The following is an 8,687-nucleotide window of genomic DNA, read 5'->3' as shown; positions in this document are numbered from 1 at the left end:
GTTTGGATTATGATTTCACATCATGATTGGTCCTCCTCATAGTCCTCTAAACCCTTCTTAGTTTGGATATTCCGTTCTGGAAAATAACCATATTAGTCTCACCAGCTCACCACAGCTTCTCACAAGCTACCTACAGTTGATATTCTACCATATATATAGCTCCATTACCACATATTTGGCCATTGGAGACACTCTCCTTTCCATACCATCCCCACCCCTCTGGAGGTCCAGGGTTCCTAGGAATTTACAGTATCTTAGGCTCTTAAAAATGGAGTTGTCTTTGTGAGCTGTTTAAAGAGCTAACTAAGCACAGTCTTAGCACACAAGAGGGCCTTCATCCTGTTGGACAATCAATAGGTGATAGAATATTGTTGATCAACAGATCTCACTTGATGGAATCAAGAGATTCAGGGGTACACTGCACAGAGATAGAGCAGTCTCTGGGTTTTGTTTTGCATCTATTTTAGCTTCCTGTCTCTGGAGACTCCTGGTAGCTTCTTGGAGTTTGCAGATTTCTTCTGTCCACTTGCTATCTCTCCTCTCCCCTCTCCCATCAGACTGTTTTTATCTAGAAAAGGAAAAAGAATGTTCTGTCTGTACATATACATCAGAATATTTCTGGTTTATACCTAAACCAGTGGCTTTTTCAACTTAAGAGGTAGAATTTGTCATCTTTGTTTTCTTGGTTATTTGGTGATCTCTCTTCCCCAACATCAGTAAATGAAGACTAAATAGAAAGAATATAGGCTGATGAATTCCTCATTGTTTTGACCTTTTAGAAATTGCATAATGCACTGATTTGGTATCCACTTGCCTTGTAGACTTATCTCACTTCTAACTATTATCCAGTTACACTGGACCATTTGCAGTTCCAGGAGTATGTTGACTATACTGTGTCCTTTATGCTATTCATTCTTACTTGCTCTTCTCTTTACCAGAATGATCTTCCTCTTCCTCATCTTGCAAACCTCTTCAAAATTCAAAATTAAATTCTAATGTCCTCCTCTGGGAAACCTTCTCTGAATCCTCATGCCATCCTCTGAGCTTCCAGAGTAACAAGCAGCAAATTCAGAGATGGTCCTTGAGGTTAATATCCCTTCCCTTTGTAGCTTGGCAAGTTGCTGGCTCAGCAAGCCTGAGTAACTCACCTGAAGAACAGGCTGATCCAGGGACCAATTGCTATAGGCTCCTCCTTGATAACAAGGCCATTTTCTTATCAAATATTCCCTTGTTATATAGTCACCTAGAGGACCGTGGCCTTTCTGTATAAAAATGAAGAGTGTTTCAGGGGCAGTTTGCTGTGGCTGGCTTAGGCACACCACTCCATGAGAAAATGAGAACCCAGAGTATTAAGGGTTTTTACTATCTCTCTGCTAGCAAGTTTATCACCAATAAACTCTATTTTATGTTTTGACCACATGTTGACTGTAGCATATGTGTCTCAGTGCCCATTGTGCCTGGGTCTGTTAGGTCAGGACCTTGCACGTTGTAATCAATTCATGCATTTGTATCCCCCAGTAGACTGCAAATTTCTTGGGGGAATTTAATGCTTTATTTAACATTGTAACTCTGGAATCTAGAACAATTCTTGCACATAATAGGTGTTCAAGAAGAGATTAGTGAATATTTCCTTTTATTCATTAAGCCCCCCCCATAAATTCCTGTCCTTTTATTGAGCTAATGATTCCCCAGTGTGTTTGTTGAATATCATTCTTGAATGAAGAATGATAACCCTTAATACAGAGGATTAAGAGGTGTAATACAGAGGATCCCCTGTATGTAGATAAAAGGGATGATACTAAATCAAACTGGAAAACTTAGAGATGTCCCTAATTACATAGTTAATAATTATTCCTCATATTTTAATGCCCAAGAACCATTTCATTTTAAAGTTAATTACATGGTCCTGGTCCATCCAAAATGATCTCTGCAGTGACTCATGGACCATTCCTTATTCTTGTTTATGAGCTCCCAAAAGAATTTTAGCGTTTTATTTAAATGTGTAATTGTGTGCATGTATACTTGTCTTCCATTATTTCAGACTGAGACTTCTAAAAGTAAAATTGTTTTATCTGAGATAAACATTAAGGTAATTTGCATCTACATAACTTGGCATAGTTGACTGTTGTGTCAGAGAGTACAATACCATCTAGGAATATGTTTAAATGGCCTTTAATTGGTTGCAGGAATTATGATTTTGATAAGTTTCATTCTAATCTAATGTGACATCAGATGTAATTTCCTATGTAGTGACATTGATAGTGCTGAGGATAATTATCTTATGAGTAGTAGTTTTCTATGAGGCACGATTTCTGGGATGGCAGAAATGCCTCCTGCTCCTCAGTACTTCTTTGACCTACCCAAAGAACCATGTATTCCAGAGTTCATACTCTGTGTCCTTGCCTGACCAAACTGGGGACTGTTTAAGAGTTTCAAAAGATGTAACTCATTAGGCCTTATCAGACACTTATACTGGTGGTGTTTCAAAAAGTGATATGGCTTCCTCAGTAGTCCCTCAAAGGTAGTTGGAAAGAATAGAGTTGAAGGTGGAAGTAACTCTGGACTTCCCTTTGGACTGCCGAAATCAAAATATATTTGTATCCACTGGGCATCCCTGTAAAATTTCATTGAAGGAACTACTATTCTACCAGACATACCTTATTTAATATATTCCTAGGCTGAGCCTTTCAGAAGTTGAGATAGAGCTTTTTGTTTTTGAGGCTTTTATTACATTAAAAATTGAAAAAAAATGCTCAAGAAAGGGTTAAAATTAAATATTCAATATTGTTGTGTGACTCTACGTATACTGCCATTTAGAGAAAACATCAAAATGCTAAGTTTCAAGACTATGGTGAATACCCTACTTTGATGGGTCCTGGTCCTAAGGAAGATTTGATGTTGTGACTTGGGAGCTCATAAAGTGACTGCAGATTTTAAGATGGGATGAGGAAAGGATGTAAAAAGCAGAGACTTGAAGTATCTAAAACAAATCACCTACTTCCAGCTATGAGTCTATCTGGTTGACTTGCTTGGGGTTATTCTCTAAATCAGGACAAACTTCTGTATTTACAGATTGTTTTCGAAAAAACCCTGGATGACCTAATCTTGCCCCCTCCAGCCTTTATGACATCTATTTAAACAATTATTCTTCATACATTTTGGTAGATCAGATTATTGTTCCCAACTATTCTCTCCCTCACTGTGATAAAGTTATTCATCTACACCTTTTGCAGCAGCTTGCAGTGGGTGGAATGTGCATCCTCATCCATTGACTTAGGGCTTGGCCATGTGACTTGGTTTAGCCAATAGAAAGTGGATAGAAATGTCAGTGTGTGAGTTCTGAACAGAGGCTTTAATGCCATCACATGCTTCTGTTCATCCTCTTCTACAACCTTTGCCCTTGAAAACAACATGTCCTAATGGTAGCTATTCCAATAGCCTGGGTTCCAGAATGAGAAAATGCATGAAGCTAAGCCAAGCCAAGCCTTATCTATTTGACCTATAGCCCAAATGTAATGAGAGCAGGAAATAAATATTTGTCAATTATTGAGATTGTTTGTTACGGCAACAAAGCTAACTAACATATGAATTTTGTGCTGTAAGTATTTCTGAGCCAATGCTCTGATTCTCTATTAGACTTGGTATAGCTCTCAAACCTGAATATTCATTCAAGGTTCTCTTTAAATCCAAGTCTCTCACAAATAACAGGAAGGGAGAAAACTTCACCTTCCATAAGTCTTATACTACTATTCAAACAATTTCCTATCTACCCCCAGACTCCCACTGATGACTTTACATAATAGAAACACATTTAATAATTTCTGTATTCAGTATGTGTACAAATGCCCTGTCATATGTCTTTCTGGATCATTATTCATCTATTTTCATTTGCAAACTATTAGTTCTGTGAGATATTATGTTTTTATAATGAATTGGTGCCCAGCCTTGTGTATATGGATATTAAATAAATTCTTTATTCAGAAAGTGAATTTTCCTTACAAAGTGTTACCACTTCTAGCAGAAAATATACCTGGCAGAATGTCAGATGGATTGGGTTTCACCTGCTTGTCTATATCCAAGCATTTATGTTCACTCTAGTCTAGACTTTGTGGAGCATATTGGATTCCAATTATATGTCAGAAATTTCATCTTTTGTTCTGATATAATACCATTGATAATAGGGTTTCCAAAATTTCAGTTGAGTGGAATGAGTTCTCATAAATTGGATTAGTGAGCATAATAGTTGTGATTTTTTTTTAAAATTCACCATCTTGTGTTCTGAGCTAATTAGTGTTCTGTGATAAATTCCTTATTGCTTAAACCTAAGAAGTTGGGCAGAATGGATCTTAGTGTTTGCAAACCAGAACCTTGACCTATTCAGGGATTCTCTCTTCAACTCAATATTCTCAAGCAAAACAAAACAAAACAAAACAAAACAAAACAAAACCCCAAGAATTTCTTTAAATAATATATCCCCTTAAACAAAGGAAAATGAATGGTTTTTGCAAAACAGTCAAAATTCAAGAAAGAGACTAGACCGGCACAGCACTCGTTCATAGACACAGTTCACTCGTTCACAGGCACAGTGAACATAGACACTCGTTCATAGACATAGACACTCGTTCACAGGCACAGTTCATAGACACAAAAACAGGAGAATGTCAAAGATTATATTTTATTCAAAATGTCTGCAACAGGTATGTACAGAAAAGGCTTCTGCACAAAGCATTGTACTTTATCAGGAAGCCAATATGAAAAGAGAAAATAAAGCACAGAAATTTCACTACATGATGTAATGTAAAGAACTCTGGGCTGAGTATCAGAGGTACTGAGGTATAGAATTACCTCCTTTAGGAAGTAACTATGTGACCTTGAGCAAGTTGCTCAGTTTCTTCGATGTAGTGTTGTATTGAATGATTTCTAAGACCATTTTGAGCTATAAATCTCTACAATCTAGAAAGAAGTAAGTGCTTGGAAAATAAAGATACAGAAGCAGGTATTTCCACAAGCATTGCCCTTCAGTCATATATTTGCACATGTTATATGTACACAAATTATAAATTCCTCCTTAATTTTAACTTTGAAAATCAGGCTAAGAAAAATTGGGGGGCAAGGAATGTTGTCTTTGCATCAACCATAAAAACTTACCCCTTAAAAAATATACATCTTTCATGAAGATGGCACCAAAAGTAAAGAAAGAAGCCTCTGCCCCTCCCAAATCTGAAGCCAAAGCAAAGGCTTTGAAGAACCAAGAAAGCGGTGGTGAAAGGCATCCACAGTCTCTCTCTCCCCCCCCCCCCAACAGAAGATCTGCATGTCACCTATGTTCCACCAGCCCAAGACATCACATCTCTGAAGGTGGCTGGAAAGAATTCCCTCAGGAGAAACAAGCTTGACCACTATGCCATCTTCAAATTCTCCTGACCACCAAGTCAGCCATGAAGAAAATAGAAGACAACACACTTGTGTTCATTGTGGATGTCAAGACCAACAAGCACCAGATCAAACAGGCTGAGAAGAAGCTCTATGACATTGGCATGGCCAAGGGCAACACTCTGATCAGGCCCAATGGAGAGAAGAAGGCATATATTTGACTGGCTCCTGACTCTGATGCTTTGGATGCTGCCACAACAAATTTGGGGTCAGCCAAACTGAGTCCAGCTGGCTAAATATAAATATAAATTTTTTAACCATAAAAATATATACATCTTAATTAGCACATAGTTTTTCCCCGTTCTTCTACCACTGCCCCTTGAAAAGAAAAATCTTTGTCAACATTTGGAGTAATGAAGGCTAACAACTGCTTTTTGAAACACTGAAGGTTCACACTTCATGATGGTGATCCAATATAGCATCAGTATGGCTCCCAGTGGATTTATTTGATTGTGAAACACTGTACTCATCACATTATCTTTGCTTGTTTCCAGACTTGGGTCTTAAAACTGGTAACATTTTAGATATTTTCACTCTTTCACCTGCCTGAAATTTGAATTCTTTACCACAGCATCCCTGCCAAAAGGAATGATCAACTTATGCCCAGACATCTATGGTGGAGAGTCCTCTCAGGAAGATTTTCCATTACTGAATCAAATTATTTCTCTCCATAGGTTCTACCTATTAATACATATTGAATTCTTTGAAATCACAAAGCATAAGAATACTAACACTTTCACAAGCTGATCTATCATGAATTCATTTTGATTCTTTCAAAATCCTAGTCACTTTTTTTCTGAAAGCATTCGAATTTGCATCCAGAGCTGAATTCAACTTCCACATGTGGTCTTTAAAACCCACAAGGACTTCTTCATTTGACATTATTCATTATTAATATAGCCTAATATTTTGTTAAGCTTTTCAGGTGTATTCATTAAGCTCACTCTCATCAATAATAAAAGTATTTTAAAACTTTTTAGTCTTCATTTCTTTATCTTGTAGTTATGAGATGCATTTTTGACCCAAATGAAAAGTTTTACATAATTTCATTACATTTATTTTAATATATTCGATTTTTAAAATAATAATTCTTATTAAAAATACGTGCACCTGAAATATATAAAGAAAAACAGCAGGAGTTAAGATGGTGGAGAAGTAGGGGTGCTCTGAGCTTTTCTCATCCCTGAAACATAGCTGTATTGATGTCAGATCATTTGGAACACCCAGAAAATGGATCTATGGAGTGACAGAAGGATCTCTATAGTTGGAGGGAGACAGTGTGGCAGGTGTGAGCTGTGTGGAAGTGAATTGGGGGAGAGAAAAACTGGTGTTACAGAGAGGAGAGAACCCTTTCCCTGGAGAGACAAATGGAGAGAAAGAGAGAAGTTGAGAAAGTGCGGCATCATGTTCACACAAGATGAAAATCTCTCTGGACCACTGACTGGAGAGCGAGAAGTACTGAATGTTTCAGGTGTTTTTTTGGAAACAGTTTGGACTGCAAACTGAGGTTTTTGGCAGTGCACCACTTTCTCCAGAGTGGAGCTGTGGTACACAGTTCTGGGGAGGAGGGAGCTGGCAGCTGAGTGCATTGCGTGGTGTAAGCATCTCCAGGGCATATTTGGAGAAACCATTCCCTTTGTGAAGTACTTTTTGAAGAGGATATATGGCCTCCACAAGGACAAAAGACCCTGCAGGCACTAGCAAACGGCTTTTCATCAGCAAAGGACAGAGGCGCACCCAGAGGGAATATAACCTTTGTTGCTTTTAGCAGTGCTATACCATAGATTCTGCACAATGTGCAGGCATGGGATTTTTTTCAGGGACAAAGGACTCCAGACACAGCATGGAGAGGCTCTACTTTGGGGGAGGGTGGCAGATCCAGCAGTGGGGGCCATTAAGACTTCGAGTTTTGAATCCCAGCTATGCACAAAGGGAAAAAACACAGGAGAGTTATGGCACAAGGTGAGCTGACTGCCCTTGCTATTCTGTGAGGGCTGCCTGAACAGTAGGGAGGGAGGGTGTGAGATCCCCTGTCCGGAGATGAGAGATTGGGGTGGTGCCATTTCCCCCTAACACCAACATGGTTGGACTTCAGAGCGCAACACAGCGACACCCAGTGGAGGCAGGACCCATTTACACCAACACCCCCCCCCCCCCCCCATCTGCTTCCTTCGCCCATGGTTCGCAACTGTTTATTTACTGGGGTAAGACTGACCCTGAGCCTATTCAGTGAGCCTCTCCTCTAGAAGATCTGCACAACCAGAACCCTGTATGCACCAAGTGTACTGAAAATCAAGTGCTTCAAAGTGTCACCTGCAGTTATGGTGGAAATAGGACTAAGCTTATGTTTTCTTCTTCTTTTTTTCCTTCTTTTTTTCTTTTGGAATCAGGCTCATAGTTTTTTTTTTTTTTTTTTTTTCATTTCCTTTTCTCTTTTTTTGGTTCAGGTTTTTTATTCTTTTATTTTTCTTTTCTTCTTCTTTTCCCTTTCTTTTTCTTTGGACTCAGTCTTATAGTTGTTTGATTCTCTGTTTGGCTTTTTTTAATTCCCTTTCCTTTTCTCTTTTTTTGGGATTAAGCTTTTTTCCTCCTTTTTTTCCCAGGCTTACTTCAACAAACAAATCAAAACACACCTAGTTGAAGGTCCAAACACTCCCTACTGCAAGCAAGGAGGAGCTCTGCAGAGGACTGACCAGTGGGAAAGAGCAGCCAAAACGCAACAGCAGAGTGCACACAGCATACACCAGAAACACTTCCTGAAGTGCCAGGCCCTGGATGGTGTATTACCCCTTTTTAATATAGCAGTATTCTCAGGTGCAGGAAACATAACAAACTTTTAAAACACACACAAGACAGAAACTTAGCCAAAATGACAAGATGAAGGAATGCTCCCCAAAAGAAAGGTCAAGAAGAAATCAAAGGCGGGGAGTTGCTCAAAAACAGACATATATAATATATCTGAATAAGAATTTAGAACAACCGTCATAAGATTATTAGCTGAGCTTGAGAAAAATCATAGAATACACCAGAGAAACCCTTGCCCAAGAGATCAAAGACCTAAACACTAGTCAGGCTGAAAGTTAAAAATGCTATAACTGAGATGCAAAACCCACTGGATACAGTCACAATAAGGATTGAAGAAGCTGAGGAGAGAATAGGTGATATAGAAGATAACATTATGGGAAATAATAAAGCTAGAAAAGAAGAGAGATAAGCTATTAGATCAAGAGGGGGCACTTAGAGAACTTAGTGAT

The 8,687-nt window shown here is 38.6% G+C and overlaps 1 pseudogene; it reads left to right on the top strand.

Moving 5' to 3' along the window:
- The first annotated feature begins 3,679 nt into the window (after positions 1–3,679).
- LOC125935014 (60S ribosomal protein L23a-like) lies at positions 3,680–5,727 on the top strand (annotated as a pseudogene).
- The last annotated feature ends 2,960 nt before the right edge of the window (positions 5,728–8,687 follow it).

This window comes from Panthera uncia (assembly GCF_023721935.1).
Source record: "Panthera uncia isolate 11264 chromosome A1 unlocalized genomic scaffold, Puncia_PCG_1.0 HiC_scaffold_17, whole genome shotgun sequence".
NCBI classification, from domain to species: domain Eukaryota; kingdom Metazoa; phylum Chordata; class Mammalia; order Carnivora; family Felidae; genus Panthera; species Panthera uncia.
The sequence above is the reverse complement of the archived record's forward strand: the minus strand, read 5'-3'. Positions and strand labels throughout refer to the sequence as shown.